The sequence below is a fragment of the Eptatretus burgeri genome, chromosome 2, assembly GCF_056783735.1.
Source record: "Eptatretus burgeri isolate ZD-2024b chromosome 2, Ebu_testis_v1, whole genome shotgun sequence".
NCBI lineage: Eukaryota > Metazoa > Chordata > Myxini > Myxiniformes > Myxinidae > Eptatretus > Eptatretus burgeri.
Window position 1 is genome coordinate 67,823,718 of NC_140962.1, and position 19,573 is coordinate 67,843,290.

General features: G+C 36.2%; 1 long non-coding RNA gene across 1 annotated transcript in view; it reads left to right on the top strand.

Moving 5' to 3' along the window:
* The window catches only part of LOC147032226 (uncharacterized), a 99,273-nt gene extending 81,153 nt beyond the window's left edge, over positions 1-18,120 (top strand). Inside the window, exons 2-3 of the long non-coding RNA XR_015052007.1 lie at positions 17,803-17,857; positions 18,071-18,120. This is a non-coding gene — a long non-coding RNA (uncharacterized LOC147032226). The remainder of the gene's footprint in view (positions 1-17,802; positions 17,858-18,070) is intronic.
* The last annotated feature ends 1,453 nt before the right edge of the window (positions 18,121-19,573 follow it).

Genomic DNA, 19,573 nt, shown 5'->3' on the forward strand with positions numbered 1-19,573 from the left:
CCTGACCCTGACCCATGACGTTTATTATTATTAAATTGAATTCAGAATGGGATTAAATTGCATTCAATTGAAATGAAATGGAAGACCAAATAGGAACAGCACTGCGTTAGAGTCATGATAAGGAACTCAAACAAGCAAAAAGCAATGATGAAGTCATCAGGAGGAACCTGGATAGGATTCACATTTCAGCTGCTGCTCCTCGACACTCAAACCCATCCCGGTACAACCAAGTGAGCCTTATTCAAATATATATATATATATATATATATATATATATATATATATATATATATATATATATATATATACAGTGTGTGTGTGTATATATATATATATATATATATATATATATATATATATATATATATATATATATATATATATATATATATATATACACATATATGTATATATATATATATATATATATATATACATATATGTATATATATACATATATGTATATACATATATGTATATATATATATATATATATATATATATATATATGTATATATATATATATATATATATATATATATATATATACATATATGTATATATATATATATATATATATATATATATATATATATATGTATATGTATATATATATATGTATATATATATATATATATATATATATATATATATATATATATATATATATATATATATATATACATATATATACTGAACAAAAATATAAACGCACCAAGCGATTGTTACTATTTTACCTCGAACTCATTAACACTAAATCTTCACAACAATTTGGTTGTAGAATCCATGACAATTGAGCATTAAATTTCAAAGAGTTCCTTGAGAATTCTGGCGACAGTCTTTGCTCTACAACAGCCGACACAACCGAGGTGTCACTGTCAGAGTTCACACAGTCAGTAGCGGGTGTGTCCACCGTTGGCGTCGCGCAGAGCGGTGCATTTCCGGCGCATGGACATCACCAGATTATCGATGGTGGCCTGAGGGATGTTTTGCCATTCCTCCTGGAGAGCCACACGGAGCTGGCGGACGTTCTCTGGGACTGCGTAACGTTGTCGTACGCGTCGATCAAGAACGTCCCAAAGGTGCTCGATGGGTGACATGTCGGGAGAATATGGAGGCCAGTCGAGGACATCAATGTCCTCCTCACCAAGGAAGTCCATGCAGATCCTGGCAACATGGGGACGAGCATTGTCGTGCTGAAACGTCACATGGTGAAGGCGCACAAACGGCACGACGATGGGTCTGAGTATCTCATCCCTGTACCGCTGCCCGTTCAAGTTGCCTTCAATGAAATGAAGCCGAGTGCGCTCTCCATGGCATATGCCTGCCCACACCATAACACTGGCACCACTGTGTGACACCCGACGAAGGACATTGGCGTCAGTGTAGCGCTCCCCAGCCCGACTCCAGACGCGGAGTCTGCCATCAGCCCGATACAGCTGGAACCGCGACTCATCGGTGAACAGCACTCTCCTCCATCGTGCGAGGGTCCAGGGCAAGTGAACATTGGCCCAGTTCAGTCGGGTCTGACACCGGACTGCAGTGAGGTCGAGTCCCCGGTGTGGTTGGCGGGCTCGGAGGTTGGCCTCCCTCAAGTGGTTACGCACCGTCTGGGCTGAAATGCGCCTGTTATGCAGCCCGACAGTCTCATCGGCAGTCCTCGTGGCCGGTCGGAGTCGATCCCGGAGATGTTGCAGCCTCATGTGACGATCCTGACCGGCGGTGGTCACACGTGGTCGCCGGGCATGTGAGCGGTTCACGGTGCTTCCAGTCTCTCTGAGGCGCGTTCTCAGGCGGCTAATGGTGGAGTGGTGGACATTGAAGTGTGCTGCAACGGCCCGTACTGACGTCCCAGCATTCAGCATGCCAATGGCGTGCTCCCTCAAGATTTGTGACATCTGTGGCATGTTGACATTTGGCACCAGTCCACATTTTGGGGAGGTCTTTTATAGGGCAAGCTATAGGGAGTGTTTGTGTCCTGGTCACGCTCACTGACCATCACTCTGTCAAGCCCCATGGTGCTCATGGAAAGGATTACTCAACATGTGAGTCCACACACTCAGAGTGGTCAATTTCAATGGGAACATCTGTCTTGAACAAAACAAAGGAACCATTGCTCAAACATATCATCGCTTTGACCATTTTCCCATAATGGCAATCTTGACTTAGATATTTAGGTTGGTGCGTTTATATTTTTGTTCAGTATATATATATATATATTGTTACGGATTTCAGAATCCGATCCGACGAATGCATTCCAACATCCACGTCCTCAGATAGTTATTTCCCTAAATGCATGTCGAGAATAGACCCATCCCCATGTCTGGTGGGATTCTAAATGTGATGCGTTGAGAAGGGTAAAGGATAGATTCCCTCTCTTATGATAAGCTCCTTTTTTTCTCTTTACGACAGACGCATTCATGCACGTGAGATACCCGTTTCTTTTATAGATGCTGAGACCTGCCTTTTTCCAGCGATGTTGACACCCGTTTCTTTCACGGACGCCGAGACCCGCCTTATTCCATTGACATTCGACACCCCGTTCAGCAGCTCGATGGACGCTAACTGTTTGTTTTTTCATGTCGGGCTGAACAGTGAGGTAATAATTGTTGTTGACGTTTTGTGAGCGCTTCACGTTTATGCTTGGTAATTCTGACAAATGGCTGCTTTTTGCTCGTCCAGCACCGTAGACATCGCTTTATAAGCGAGGCATAATAATGGGACGTGTGGGTTGTCACGGCAACGATTCGCAAGTGGGGCGTGGTGGATTTGGGGGGAGTCTGTGCCACCAAGACAGGCCGCCTATAAAAAGAGGGAGAGGTCGGTTCTGAGCACGTGTGCGAGTCAGTCGACGAGTGAGTTGGCGGGTCAGTCGATAATGAGCCAGTCAGACGGCTGTTTCGTCGGTTCCAGTCAGAAGGTCGCTTTTCAGTTCCAGTCAGACGGACGCTCCATCAGTTCCAGTCAGACGGCTGCTTCATCGGTTCTGGTCAGACGGTTGCTTCATCATTTCCAGTCAGACGGTTGCTTCGTCATTTCCAGTCAGACGGTTGCTTCGTCATTTCCAGTCAGACGGACGCTTCATCGGTTCCAGTCAGATGGCTGCTTCGTCCGTTCCAGTCAGACGATCGCTTTGTCGGTTCCAGTCAGACGGTCGCTTTGTCGGTTCCACTCAGACGGTCACTTTGTCGGTTCCAGTCAGATGGCTGCTTCGTCCGTTCCAGTCAGACGGTCGCTCCTGGCGTACCTGATCTGTGGGGGGTGACGTCGACTGGCGTTCAAGCCTGTTTGTGTGTGGGTGCACGGCAAGGCTGGGTGCTGGCGACGGACAAGGCATGCTCACACATTTCAGGACGTTTTATTTGACGTACAATGACTTCTACTTGGTTAGCGAGACTGGATTTCTCTTCCCCCCTGAATGATCTGCTGGGTACCCTTGTCTGTGTTTAATTGTTCAGTTAGTCAATCCCCGATAAGCATCTGCTCTTTGTCTCTTTTCCTTTCATTTTGATTGATTTTTCCTGATTAATTATTTATTTGCTTGCGATAATTATGATTGATTTGGAATTTATTTATTTTTACCTCACGTAAATAAAAAGTTCTTTTTATTTATTTATTTTCTTAATAATAAATTGCTTGTTGATGTTCCAACCTGTCCGTGCTTGTCCTTTCCTTCCATTGATTCAGCATTCTCCAACCTAGATAGACTGGGAGGTAATTACCACATGACTTGACCAATAATAGTCGGCACGCATCAGCGGTTAAATGCTCGGCCGCCCTAATTAATATCTAATCAAGATAAGATTGGTGCTTTGCCGAGAGCACACTCCCCGTTCAGGTAACCACGTGACCTATAGTTAAATGGCATAATTTGATGGCGGACACTGAAACTCGTGGTTAACTGGGTGGCATTCATGGTTCTAAAGCAACCCACCATACCACAAAGTTAATTGTGAGTGGTGGCCCCAGGTCCGGCTCTTCCAAGGACAAACGGGGATTAAACCCCCAAATAAGAAACTTGTGTCTCGGTACCCATGGCCGTAACAATATATATCAAAAAAAACAAGAAGAACCCACATCAAAAAATTAAATAAATCTGGCTGCCAGAACATGCATCCAACCAATTTGAAATTTCAAGCCTGTATTCGCCCTTCCAACTCGATCATAAATGTGAAGTTTCACATCGATTGATTAAGGGGTTCCAGAGAAAACATTATTTAATATATTTCTTCAATCCATTATGGCTGCCAAACAATGTGACCTATCAATTGTTCCTAAACAAACTTGTACACCCATGGATTGGGGAACATTTGTGTGAAGTTTCCACTCGATGTGTGCAGCCGTTCTAGAGAAGATTTTATAGGTTTTAGGGTAAATCTAATATGGCTGCCAAACCATGTGACCTATGACGTCATATGTGTGAAACTTTTGTTCCTCATGGATAGGCGGTCATACATGTAAAGTTTCACCTCAATCTATTCAGCCATTTCAGAAAAGGTTTTTGAAGGTTTAAAAAATATATATATGGCTGCCGAATCATGTGACCGATGCCGTCATCAAAAAAAATTTTGTGGACTATTTTATCCCAAGATGTCCTTCAAAAATTATGACGTCATGACGAATGCACCTGTGATGTCATAAAAAAAAATCGAACTCATTCCCCATGAGGAGTACTTGCTGTGTACTGTTTCAATTTTTTCCTTGGTGTGGTTTCAGAGATACAGAGGTCCAATTTCTTTCTGTTTTCCCAACATGAAAGCCACACCACGTGACCTATGATGTCATAAATATCATTAAAACATTTTAAATGAGTGGCCGCACCAATTTTGAAATTTCTGTCTCAATCCAACAAGCAATGGCGGAGAAAAACACGAAAGTTCTGTGTGGATAAACAAACAAACAGACAGACAGACAGGCACAGAAGCAAACGGACCCAAATGCAATACCCTTTCCTTTGGCGACGGTAATTACAGTGTCTGATTCCATATCCGGAGCTTCACCAAAAACTAATCAGGCTGTTCTTGGCACACAACCAACTTGTCCACCAAATTTCGTCCTAATCCATCCACAACATTTTTGAGATCTCCTGCTTACAAGCAAAACAGCCAAATAAACAGACAGATGTAAAATCATAACCTCTGTCCATGCTCAGTGTCAAAGGTAAAAAAATGGTGCTCTCCACTGTCAGAAAATAAATTATTTCCCCTTTTTAAATTTTATCATTAATACCTTTCAGATATGCATTTAATAATGGCATAGATGGCAAGTGACCTGCATTTCACGGCTTTAACCTGTTTTGTTTGTGAAAACCCACAGACCCGTTTTAGTATCATCAAAACCCATCTTGGATAGAAAGTAAGATCGATTTATAAATGCAATGTTTCGCTTCCATTCCACTCGCAAGGATTGACACACAGACTGATTAGTCGAGGAGCCAGGCCACATTTAATTAGACTATTGAGCACAAAAGCTTCACCGATATGAAAGCAAACGACCATCAGTGCTGACCCAGAAAAGCCAATTCTTAAGTTTTTCTAGGTCAGCCTAAGACCTTTGGCGCCCATTTGAAATGGCGCCAAATTTCACTTTTGTTTAGACTTTTGAGCACAAGTGTGATTTTAGGGATATGGAATCCTTATGTGGCCCTTTCTCGGAATCCGTAACTTAAGAACGCCACTAATTAGCACTAATTATCATTTTAATTAGACTTTTGAACACAAGATCGAAAGATGTCGCAAATGAAAGATGAATGTATAACAAGACAGAATATATCACTTAAGAACGCAATTAGGTCAGCCTAAGTCCCTTAAGAATCAATTAAAGGTGATCAACACCAACCAATTGTGGCCAATGCAGAGTTAATCAATGTTGCTCAGCCACACCTGAAACTTATATTTGTGTATTCCAGTCGTCATGGTTATTCCAGAAATACTGTCATAATAAACATCTAGGTCAGCCTAATGAGCTTAAGAATGCCACTAATTACCACTAATTATCACTTTAATTAGACTTTTGAGCACAAAAACGAAACATGTCGCAAATGAAAGTCGAGTGATTAACAATATAGAATATGTCACTTAAGGACGCAATCAGGTCAGCCTAAGTACCTTAAGAACCAATTAAAGTGGTTAACGCTAACCAATGGTAACTTTACTGTAACTTTAACCAAAGTTGCTCGGCGCAACCCCATTGTTGAATGCCCAGCAGAAAACGAAACTACTTCCCTTGTTTTTACAACCACATAGATTCCAACCTAAACCGAAACTAAACATTGGTGGCGGCACCAAAACTTTTTAGGTCTGGTACATCGCTGAGATGGCAGGTTCTGCCGGAGAGCCACAGTAGGGTGAATATAATGATTCTGGCTCACTTTTCCCCATGTAAGTGAATGGGGGGTTTTCTGCGATTTATATATTTTTTTCCCTAAAAATAAACCCCCTTTTTATCCCAAGGTATATTTATTTGTCTCCCCTTTTAACCTAGGGGCACTTTTTTCAAATAACCAATGCAATAAGATAAATATTTGTTCAAGTAGTAGAGTAGTAATGTGATTTGTTAAAGGTGATTCTAAAGAAATATCTGAAACATGTAAGCCGAGGGGCACTCTTTTTCAAATAACCAATGCATATTGTTTCGCTCACTCATTGAACCTACAAAGATTTGTTCATTCTCAAATTCCTTCAATAGTTTAATTTTCTTTGCACAATAATCCCCATCTAAAATATTTAAAAAGAAATCATTTGAATCTTTATATTTTTTAAGATACCCCTTTTGTGCCATTATGAAATGATATACTTCTCTTAATGCTCTTGTTTGACCACCTCCTGACCCTCAGATTATTTTTTGCGAAGCCACGACCACTTTTCATAAGCCACGCCCACTTTGCATAAGCCCGCCCACTTTTCATGAGGTATTTTCATAGGCTACGCCCACTTTTGCTAAGCCCTACCCACTTTTTCCTAAGCTCCACCCACTTTTCATGAGGTATTTTTCATAAGCCATGCCCACTTTCCTAAGCCCCGCCCACTTTTGCTAAGCCCTGCCTGCTCTTACATAATTTCCAGTTCATCTCTGACTCACAAAGAAATCACTAGAAAATTCTAGAATGTTATGGTTTTGAAAAATTTTGCAACGAAGGCTTGCCTGGGCTTGCCCAAGGAATTTCCAAAAGAAACCACACCCACCAGTCTTACTGTATAAAAGCTTGAAGCCCAGAATCCATTTTAAACATTTTTTACGAACAATGGACTGCTGTGCTGAGCTTGAGTGGGATGACTTTGGGGTTCCTTGGAGTTTTACTACTTGTATGGAACTAAACCTTCAAGTTGATGAACTGGATTCAAACCTCTTATCTATTGAGGTAAGATTTTTATTTTCCTATTTTCAGTTTGATTTAAGCATGGTCTCATTTATGAATTAAATCACTTAATTAATACATTATTATTTTCTCTTACAGGAAATTGTATCCGAAAATACCGATTTTGCCACAACTTGGGGTGAAATTGTTGGCTCGGTTGAAGACCTTGTGAGCGACCAAGACCCACAGAACGAGCTAGACCTTGAGTGGAATGATTTTGGCGTTCCTTGGAGTTCTACTACTTGTATGGAACTAAACATTCAAGTTGATGAACTGGATTCAAACCTCTTATCTATTGAGGTAAGATTTTATTTTCCTATTTTCAGTTTGATTGAAGCATACTCATTTAATAATTAAATCACTGAATTAATACATTATTATTTTCTCTCACAGGAAATTGTATCTGAAATACGAAATGAAAATACTGCTTTTGCTACAACTTGGGGCGAAATTGTTGGCTTGGTTGAAGACCTTATGAGCGACCAAGACCCACAGAACGAGTTCGTCCTTGATGACCCAACCAAAGAGTTATACCCTGGAGACCAGCAAAATCCTGCAAAAGAGTTTTACAGCAATTGTACTCATTGTGAGTTATCAAGACAATACCCACTGAACAAGTTATACCTTGATGAGCCAGAATACAAGTTTTACCTTGAAGACTCACAAATTTCAGACATTTTGAAAAATGGAGTTTTCATTGATGATCCACAGTTATACTATGTGAGATCTATCACTGAAACCCATAAAAATTGGAAAAATGGAGTTTTCCTTGATGATCCACAGTTATACTATGTGAGATCTATCACCGAAACCCACAATATTTCTGGAAATTGTGATTCTACCTTGGAGTCTTGGATAGATGGTTATATTTTGGAGACTTGAAATGTGGGTTCTGGCTTGATAACTCACAATGTGATACGTATCTTGGAAACTCAACAGGAATGTGGTTATACCTTGGAGACTTGGAAAGTTGGGTTTATTTTGGAGACTTGAAATGCTACCACTCTTTGGGATCTAAACCTATTGATGTAGTTCTTTGTTGGATGGTGCTTGATGAAAGCAATATCAAGAAAGTTCTTACTCCCCCTTTCTACTTCATCAAACCTGAAAGCCTTAAAAGACAGAATTGGAAGAAGAGAAAAAACATAAAAAATATATATTGTTAGTTCTGGGAAGAAAGTGCAGGCTTACTCTACCTTTCTACTTCATCAAACCTGAAGGTCTTAAAAGACAGAATTGGAAGAAGAGAAAAAAAAAACATAAAAAATATATATTGTTGAAATACGAATTGAAAACAAAGACATTGTGTTGGGTGAGGGTTGAGATTTTGAATGAGGGTTGGGGTTGGGATTTTGAATGTGAGGGTTGGTGTTGAGATTTTGAATGTGAGATTTTGGGTTGAGATTTTGATTGCGAGGGTTGGGGTTGAGATTTTGAATGTGAGGGTTGGGACACACACACACACACACACACACACACACACACACACACACACACACACACACACACACACACACACACACACACACACACACACACCAACAAACAAAAGTTAACCTTGACTATTCAGTTGAGGATTCTGTGTTTTGGGTTCACAGATCTAAGAACGTCCCCCCTTGATACACGTGATTATTATATTTACCCTTATTAAATTCTTTTATTTGTTGTTTACAAATCGTTCTTCCACAAAACTCATTCTCTATACCAAGTGGATAATATTCTTCCTTACGAGACTGATTTAATTGTTCCAGGTCTTCTAGGTCAATTTTAAATGACCAATTATACCCTAAATCATTCATATCATACCCCCATTGTTCTATTCTCATACAAACGATACGCCCTTCTTTATAAAAATTTATTTTAATTCGAACTGTGAATTCTGCATGATCTGGAGATAAAATCAACACATCTGTATCTTTGGAATACACGGCCGTTTTATTTAAGGATATATTGTGATAAATCGCTTAATCTCACCAAGTCATTTGCATCAGTCGGGCTTGGAGAATTTTTTAATTTATAAGCATTTTTCATATTAATATTTTTTGTTATACTATATTTCTGTCATTCAGCCTGTGCCTTTGTGTAATAATTTGAGAAATCAATATCCAGTTCTTGGGATACACCAAAGATAGAACCATCTTTACCAACATAAGTCATTTATATTAGATTAAAAATAATGTCATAAAATTTTTAATTCTTGAACTTGAAATGTTTGATAAACACCATTCTGTAAGAATTTTATGACTTTAACAGGTGGTGGAAGACCAAAACTATCAAAATAATATTTGTCTTGACTATTAAAAATACAAACCCAATGAGAACCGTTTCCATTATTTTCTTCTAAGTTCATAATAATATTCTTTGTATGTTCAGACACATTTGTTAATTCATCTCTCATACAAATAACCACATTATGAATTTTTAATTTCTTACAATATTTGACAAGTTGTAAATTTGATGTTGTATTCTTTCCAAATTCTTTAAACCACTCATCAATGCTCATTTATTTATTAGAAAGATATAATCCATTACCCCTTTAAGTTAATTTTACACCTGCTTGTGCGATAGAAGAAAGCATATCTCCAACTAACAATCTCGCTTTATCAGGCAGACCTTCAAGTATTTCAGCAAAATCTACAATTACACCACTTCCACTAATTTGTTTCTCCAACTCTTTTTTATGTCTTTCCAATTATTTTTGAGCCCGGAGTTGAGCCTTCCTCTCGTTGGTAGTTTTCACCGCTGTTGAAATACCACCCGTCAATGCTCCAACCGCACTTAAACCAGCAAATAAAGGAATTAGAAATGGGAGAAATCCTCCACTCGTCTCTCTTATTGAATATTTTTTCAACATTGGTTTTGTCATTTTAATTTTAAGTGAGCCAGTATCGTTCAAGATTTTAACCTGTTCTCTTGTGATCAAAACATCAATTCTTACTGCTCCTTTTCTCTGAATTGTATTAAGGTTAATCATTCAAGGCTTTTGATTTTGAACACAATATGATAGTTTATGAAGATTGATTTGATTAACATATACCCCAGTTGGTACTTTGCCACTCAATTATTGAACAAGAAATTATGTAAGACGAATCATAACACCATTATCTGTATTAATCTGCAATTCTGTTTCTTCCAAAAACAAACAATATGTATCAACTTCTTCACTCTCCTCCTCTTTCAATGTATAGGGAAGTATCCACTCGATGAGACTTTATAGTTTGCTTTTGAGAACTCAGGTCAAACGCATAGATTGTATACAAACTTTTAAATGCTGTCATATCCAAAATAGGTTCTTTATTTCCATTACTTTGACACACCTGTTGGTAAGACTTGTATGCTTAAGCAAAATCATTTTTTTCCCAATTAATTTCCAATCTATCTCGTGGATAAAATGTTCCATCTAGAGAAACACAAAGTTGTTTCACCTTAGCATTATCACTCAATGCATTATTCTTCTTAGTAGCAGTATCGCCATCTGTTTTTTTTTAAATGATCCACAGATATCGTGGCTTTCCTTCCAGAACACCCAAATTCCACGTGTAAGTGGTTTGGTTTAGTTAAATGTGTTGACATCTTCTTTTGAGATATGATAAACTGAGTGGTTTCTTTGAATTAAGTCTTCTGTTTTAAGATTAGGAGTAGATTCACTAATATACCAACTCATTTCATCAATTACAAATTTATTTTGATCACCAAAAGCACTCGCAACACCAAAAAGTAATCTATTTTCATGATCATTCCTTTGTAGTTGAAATCTAATTTTAAGACCATACAGAACTTTATCATGATCACAAAATCCAAATATGCCTTTAAGAGGAACTGCCACAGTAAAACTATTAACTGCTTTTGTATCATCAGTAGACGTTCCTTTCCTTTGAGTATATCCAGGGTCTGTGGTTGTTCCCGTTGACATATCAGGAATGAAACCTTCGACAGCCCCCTTTCCCATTCTATCACTGAATGTATATAATGTAAATTTCATCATTTCAGATACAGCAGAGACATAATCAAGTGCTTCAACTTCTTGTGTTCCAATGTACAAACAAACACTATCAAACATTTTCCAGAAGAAATCATTTACGAGTGTAGCGTTTGTGTTATTCCCAGCCTTAGTGAATGTAAATTTACACAACAAGAAACTTTCAGATAGATTCAAATAAGTTTGTTGATTATTTATTTCAAAACTTTTTGTACCATTTGCGTTCCAGTCTGTTCCAGTTATTGCATTTACCTTGAAGTAATCTTCTTTTTTAGTGGAGTTTGAGATGATAATAGTATCATCCAAATAATAGATACTATCAATTGCTTCCATACTTGTATTTATTGAGGAAAAAATATGTTAAAACTTTTGAAACCCTGACCCAAATATTTGAATTATTTTCTGTCTTTCTTGGGGGGACAACTGAGTTTTGCCTTTCTTAATTTCTTTAATTGCTTGTAATTTATGAGATTCCTTTTGGGCATCTTTTATGCTCTTTATAGCATCTGCTACATTTCCCACAGCAGAAGCAGTTGAACCAATTAGGTCTTTATGTTTAAGAATAGTTGAACCGATACCCATTAGAGTATCAATTATCCCATCTCCTCTAAATTGATGTCCGACACCCCTTTGTCTCTTAGGTTTATAGTATCCTCTACCAAGATACATACCTTCGCCCTTGTAGTATGGGGAAAGGAACATCCCATCCCCTGTAATTATTTTATATTTTCTCAACTCGTATTTCCTCACAATAACCATTGTATTTATTTATTGGAAAACTTCATGTAGGTGACTTCTGATGGATATAACTTCTCCATTAAAACAAATCATACGATTATCTTGGTTGGTTATCCTAAAATTTACTATGTGTATGGTTTTTCCTGACACAGGGAGATAAAACAGATTTTTGGGTTCCATATTGAATTTATAACCAATTGGGGTTGAGGATGCGCTGAATGAAATATTGTATTTGTTTTTATTCCATCATTATAAGCACCATCAACCAATCACAGTGAATTAATACCGAATTTATTCCTGAGGATATTTGAATGACATTATCACTGTAAAACGTCCCATTAGTTTCAATCTTTTTTGAGGAGAAACCCAATAACTCTCGAAATGAATTATCAATTGTGAAATCAACATTGTAGTTATTTTTAATTTTAAGCGTTGATTTTGAAGTTTGTTTTTGAATAGCTATAACAATATTTTTTGGTTCATCACCCTGTTCTTTCAGAAGACGAGCAATTTCGGAAGATATTTGAGAAATCTCATGCTCCGGGTGAGACTGTTATCGTTTTGTATCCACTTTCCGGATTATAACTAAATTGTCATTTTTCTCAGTTATATTAAATAAGGTATTATAAGTTTCCATGGACAATAAAGATGCCTCATATTCTTTTGTTGGGTCAAGTTGTAGTGGGTATGGGAATGAAGATGTGTGGTCGCTTGTTGTGAAATTAAAACTCAGGATTGTGCTTCACATCTTATTTAATATGAGATAAAATGTCTTTATATTGAGATTTATTAATTATTTTCATGTTCATCAACTGGACTAAAACGGCTGATGCTTCATTAAAACAATTGTTATTTCCAGCCTTCTTACTACCTTACAACAATAACAATCTATTAACTAATTGCGATGGGTCTTTTGGAAGAAAACTAATACCTGAACCAAGGATACTTAAAGCCTGAATAATGTGTTTCTCCTTCTCATTTTTCCTACTTTTACCAGAAATACTTACCCTATAATTAAGAGTGTTTAGCAGATCAACATATATTATATACTCTATCATCATTATTTTTCACATCCAATGGTTTATCAATATACTTGGATTCATCCCTCACAGTTGAACCTTGTCTTCCATCTTTTGTGAGAAGAAACATTAATCTCAGAGTTCGTTTAACAGGGGGTTGAGCAGAACCCAAGAACTTTAATTCATCATTAAATATCAATACCTTTTCTTGAACAAGATGAAATATTGCTGGTTGTTCTGTTGGAATGAGTCCTGCTTTGGTTTTTGAATCCGCTGAATATTTATTGTTTTGAAGAGCATTCACAATATAATCAGGGGGTCGATTAATCTCTTCCATTTGTTGAAAGAAACCTTCATCATCATATTCTAATTCTCCTTTCTGCTCTAATTCTTCCTCCGTTATTTGACTGAAATCTTTAAACATTTGAAGTTTTTTCGGAGTATATTCTACTGTGGGAACTGTGGAAACATCTATAATTTTTTTCTTGGGAAGTTTTTGAAAGTGGTTTAAAAAATTTATCTTGTTTTCTTTCAAATGCTTCTTTGCCCGTTAGTTTCTGTCTGCATTTCTTTTTTATGTCTTCCTGTTGTTTTACAACTTTTGAAACCAACTCTTGATGTTCCTTAAATCTTCTTGCTCTTTCTTTCGCATCCATTTATTTATTGGAAAATGTCATTTAATATCTCATCTTGTTTCACAACAATATATTTATATTTTTCAGTCGTGTGCTTCATGAAATCCCCAAATTCCTTTTTACTACATAATGTAGAACAATTATCTCTCCAAAAATTGTTTATATCTATTGAATTTAACTTGAATAATATAAAAGTATTAGCATTGTTTCTGATGGAACGACGAGAAAGTTGAAAGTATTATTGACTAAAATAAATACAATTACAAGAAGAATGTCTCCCTCTTGTGTAGTAGCTGTCCATTACCGTTTGTTTTCTCTCTTTAACACAATCATCAAAGATAACGAGGTTCTTTTTTGATTTATCCAAATCTTGGGGAGACAGTGTATCATCCGTATTATCACTAAGAATACAAGTCATCGGTTTTGATTTATTTTTACATCTCTGTGTATCACAAAATAGTTGTATTATATATTCAATGTTATAATCATTTCGGTTGTTTTGAACTTAAAATAAACCAATTATATCTTCTTTTTGAAGACCAGCATTAAAACCTTGTGAGATTAGTTGATACTGTGGTTGAAAACTCGACTTTGTGAAAATTATTAAATTATCATAATCTAAAAAGTTGGGAGTAAGGAGCATCTTTAAAAGTAAACAGGTTTTTCCACATCCACTTGAACCAACTATGAGACATCTTTATGAATTTGGAAGATTTTTATGATTGTTAAATTTTATCTTATTTTCCCAAATGGGTAAAAAATCATTCATTTATATATTTGAAAAACAGGTTATTTAATTTATTATTGGCTTTTTTAGAAACTCGATATTTTATCCTCAGTTCAGGTTTAATTTCAAGTTAATCCATTATTTTATTTATGCAATATCTTGTGTTGATATTTCCCTGAAAATCACATCCATGAATAATATATAACAACAATCCTTTGAACATTTTTCTAATACGTTCAGTTTCTTCCCTTGTAAGGAAAGGTGTTTTATCACCCTCATACTTTACATTCACTTCTCTAATCAATCTTGTAAAGTAATTAATTTTTGGTGTAAATGTAAAATAATTATTTTCCTTTTTATATTTTTTATTAATATTAATTAGAACATAATCACAGAATATACATTGTTCATAGGCTTTTGACTCTGGGTTTAATCCCACTCTATCACACGCAGGACAATTCTCAAATTTCTCATTTGGAGAATCAGGGAAGTCTTGCATATTTATAAAGTAAAACTTTACCGAAACTAAAATTCATCTTCAGAATCATCTATACTTTCATGATCTTCAAAATCTTCAGTTGAATATTGACTCATATTTAATTAGTTGAAACAACATTACCATTGATATCTATATACTTTTTTTCATTACCAGATTCAACTACAACATTTTTTTTATATTGAAGGTAATTTTAAAATGATCCTTAACTACTATTGAACGAAATGTCATTTCACCTGATATATTAACATCCTTTATTTCATCAGGATTTACATCTTTAGGGTTGTTGAAAAAAATACAAATTTCTCCTTGCATATTACAGATGGTCTTATCTTTTCTTTCTAAAGCTTCATCCATAAGGTTTTTATTTTTTGATACTTTTTCTTGTTTCATTGCTTTTTCTAGTTTTGAATATATTACCAGAAGGAGAGGAGAAACTTTTGTTAGAGATACTTTAATTGATGTTCTTCCAGGTATACCAAAAGCCCTTCCACTGAAGGAAATTGAAGAACTCATCTTATCCACCATAATTGTTTTTATCCAATAGTTGTTATATTTATCTTTGTTCAATTTTACATCCTTGACATATTTCTCAGTATCTTTTACAAATGAAAAGATTGATTGAAACTTGTCTTTTGTGTCTTGAAACATTGTATTTATTAAGTGATAAAAGTTGGAGGATAAAATGGTTTTAAGCACAGATTCACCTATAAAATAAACGCAATGTCTCAATCTCTGCCTTATGGTAAATTAGAGTGGGTGGAAGAAAAGGATTATGAATAGCCTTTGATGAATATTGTTATTTCTTCTCAAGAGGAATTGAATGAGGAAGAAGACGGTTATTATTTTGAAGTTGATTTGAGGTACCTGAGTGATCTTCATAATAAGCATAAAGACCTTCCTTTTGCATGTGAGAAAGAAACCCCAAAGAAAGAATGGTTAAGTGATTATCATAAAAGTTTTAATATTAAAGGTAAATCAACACAAAAGTTATTAACAACATTCTATGATATAGAGGGATATGTTTTGTATCAGAGAAGCTTGAAACCGTTTTTGAGAGAAGGATTGAGAGTAGCTAAAATTTATCGAGTTTTAAAATTTAAACAAAGTCCTTGGATGAAAAATTATATTAAATTCAATACAGATATGAGAACAAATACAAAAGTAAAATTTTAAGGGGAATTCTATAAATTGATGAATAATCTTTGTCTTTGGAAAGACAATGGAGAATGTTAGAAACAGGCAAAACATGAGATTGGCAACATCTTGGAAAGAAGCTTCAAGATTGATAAATAAACCAAGTTTTAAGAGAGAAGAGGTTTTTTCAGAGAACTTTTCTGTTATTCATATGGAAACGGAAAGTATTGTAATGGATAAACCAATTTATCTTGGAACAGCAGTTCTTGATTTATCAAAGATATTGATGTATGATTATTTGTATAATGGCTTTAAGAAAGAGTATGGTGAAAATGTTTCATTGTTGTATGTGGACACTGATAGTTTTATCCTAGATATAAAAACTGATGATGTTTATAAAGATATGAAGAAAAATATTGGAGTATATGATACAAGTAATTTTATTAAGAAGAGTGAGTTATTTTCAAAAAAGAATGAAAAGGTTATTGGTAAGTTTAAGGATGAGTTGGGTGGAAAAGTAATGAGTGAGTTTATTGGATTGAGAGCAAAGGCATATGCTTATAAGTATGGTGATGAGATTGATAAGAGGTTAAACGGAATAAAGAAATACGTAATAATGAAATCAATAACTTTTAGAAATGATTATAATTGTTTGATGAATAAGAAAGAAGAATATAGGAAAATGAATACAATAAGAAGTTATAAACATAAGATATCTATAGTGAAGTAATTTATAAGGCAGTAGGAGCCTATGATGATAAGAGATATATTTTAGATAATGGAATAGATTGTGTTCCATATGGATATTGTATGATAGAGTGTATAGAATAGATTGTGTTTTAACGATGGGAAGATGGGTTGGGGTTTTTAAGGGCTACTGCCGTGTTTTTTTCACAATATATAAATGGTCAAACCAAGTATTAATCAAATTAAAGAGTGGAGAAAATCTGTCTTGGTATATAAATGGAAAACATAATGAATGTCAAAAATATCAAATAAGTCTTGTTGAAAAAACAACTAAAACAATGGTAAATAAAACAAATAAGCGAATCAATTTAAAAACTAGTAAGTTAGAGGATGAAAATAAAAAAATTAATATTCTTGAATGGACTGAAAACTTTGATGGTTATCAATTGAACAATGGAAAAACAATTTACTATAATCTCAAAATGATATGTGGCTCAGGAGGTGGTCAAACAAGAGCATTAAGAGAATTTTATTATTTCATAATGGCACAAAAGGGGTATCTTAAAAATATAAAGATTCAAATGTTTTATTTTTAAATATTTTAGATGGGGATTATTGCGCAAACAAAATTAAACTATTGAAGGAATTTGAGAATGAACAAATCTTTATAGGTTCAATGAGTGAGCTAAACAATATGCATTGGTTATTTGAAAAAGAGTGCCCCTCGGCTTACATGTTTCAGATATTTCTTTAGAATCACCTTTAACAAATCACATTACTACTCTACTACTTGAACAAATCTTTATCTTATTGCATTGGTTATTTGAAAAAAAGTGCCTCAAGGTTAAAAGGGGAGACAAATAAATATACCTTGGGATAAAAAGGGGGTTTATTTTTAGGGGGAAAAAATATAAATCGCTGAAAATCCCCCATTCACTTTCATGGGGAAAGTGAGCCAGAATCAGTATATTCACCCTACTTGCCACCTCTAATGAACATGTGTTTTTGTCGATTCTGGTGACTGCAGACTACGATTCTCTAGCCATCGACTCTTCAAATAGTAATGGAATTAGATGAAGGAGGTGAGTACTTTGGTGTATTCATCGATAATGTACGTGATGACATTTGAATGGAAATTTCCAAGTGCTCAGTTTCATGCCGTTAGATGATGCATATTCATCGTCATAAATTCATCGACAATGTGACACTTTTAGCTGATTAGACATTCGATGTATCGGTCTGCTATTGCATGCAAATTTGATAGAAATTAAGGCAGCGATGTCAACATTTTTCAGACGTGGAGATGATCTCATCACATGATCAGGGACCGATCATTCGATTGAACAAGGGATGACAACCGTGTCCCTGGAAGGAAAAATAACATCTGATGTACCATCCACAGTCGATGCATGTGCGATTGATGGTAATTTCCTCGAGCACGCATTACCACCCAATCTACCAAGGACCTACGGAGACCTTGCTCGTAGCATCCTAATACAGGCTTCAGCCCTGAGTCAAGGTCACATTGACAGCTGATTCGAAACGTACGATACTCCATCAATCAAAGATGTGGAGAGGATAAACAGAGGTACCGCAGAAGGAACATACAACATTACAGGCCATGAGCAAGCAAGACCCAAACTCAAGGATGCTTTGAAGTCTACTTAGTTCAAGCGCCAACTGCCCCTGTTCCGAGCACGTGAATGGGGAAAAGCTGAGTATGGACCTATAATTGGCGAGCGCGACTTGTTCGTTGGCTTCAACGACAGATGTGTTCATATAGCCAGCCGAATGGCCAAGTCGTGCAAGAAGACGTCGATTCGTTAAAGAGCAATCATCATGAGGCTCATACCCATATCATTCTCCACATTGCTGCCATGTCAGCTCAAGGAATCACGGGTAATATCATAGTAAGAGATTCTGATACAGACATCTGTGTAATCCTCCTGCATCATTGCCAAAAGTTTGTGGCAAAAATATGGATGGATACAGAAACAGGGAAGAATCGGCGATACATCAATATATCGACCATAGCACATCAAATAGGACCAGAGATGTGTGCTGCACTTCCTGCCTTACACGCCTTTACCAGATGTGACTATAATTCAGCATTTGTAAGGATGGGGAAGATACGTCCTGCATCAAAGTGGAGAAGAGTGAATTACTGGAACAAGGCATGGATGTACTTGAATGAAGTTCTTGAACTGAATCAAATATGTACCTTTTTCAGATCATATCAGCCGTGATCTAATGAAGTTGAGATAATGTCATGAGGAATAGATATCTGCAATATGAAAGCTAAATGTTCAACGGTTTTTGAAATATGGCGTACACAAGCCAAGTTACTGAGTTGGTAGCCATGGCAACATAATTCAGCCTATCACAGCCATTATCTCATCATGTTGAGATAACACCATGTGGAATAGGTATCTGCAATATGAAAACTACAGTAATGTTCAACAGTTTTTGAAATATTGTGCACACAACAGTACATGGACAAGGATCAGTTGGTCAGTCGAAGCTCATTTTAATATCTCCTGTCTCTGACCTTGGCGGAGTGGTGGAGAACAAGAAGTCCAGTCTCTTTCAGCTTCTCCTCATATCTTAGTCTCGCTAGCCCTGTGATAAATCTAGTAGCCCTATGTTGTACCCTCTCCATGGTATCTATCTATGTCCTTCCTCAGATGTGGTGATCGAAAGTGAACACAATATTCCAGATGAGGCCTCACTAAATTCCAAAACAATGTTAACACTACCTCTTTTGATTCATAATTTATCCCCAAAAGAATGCAACCTCA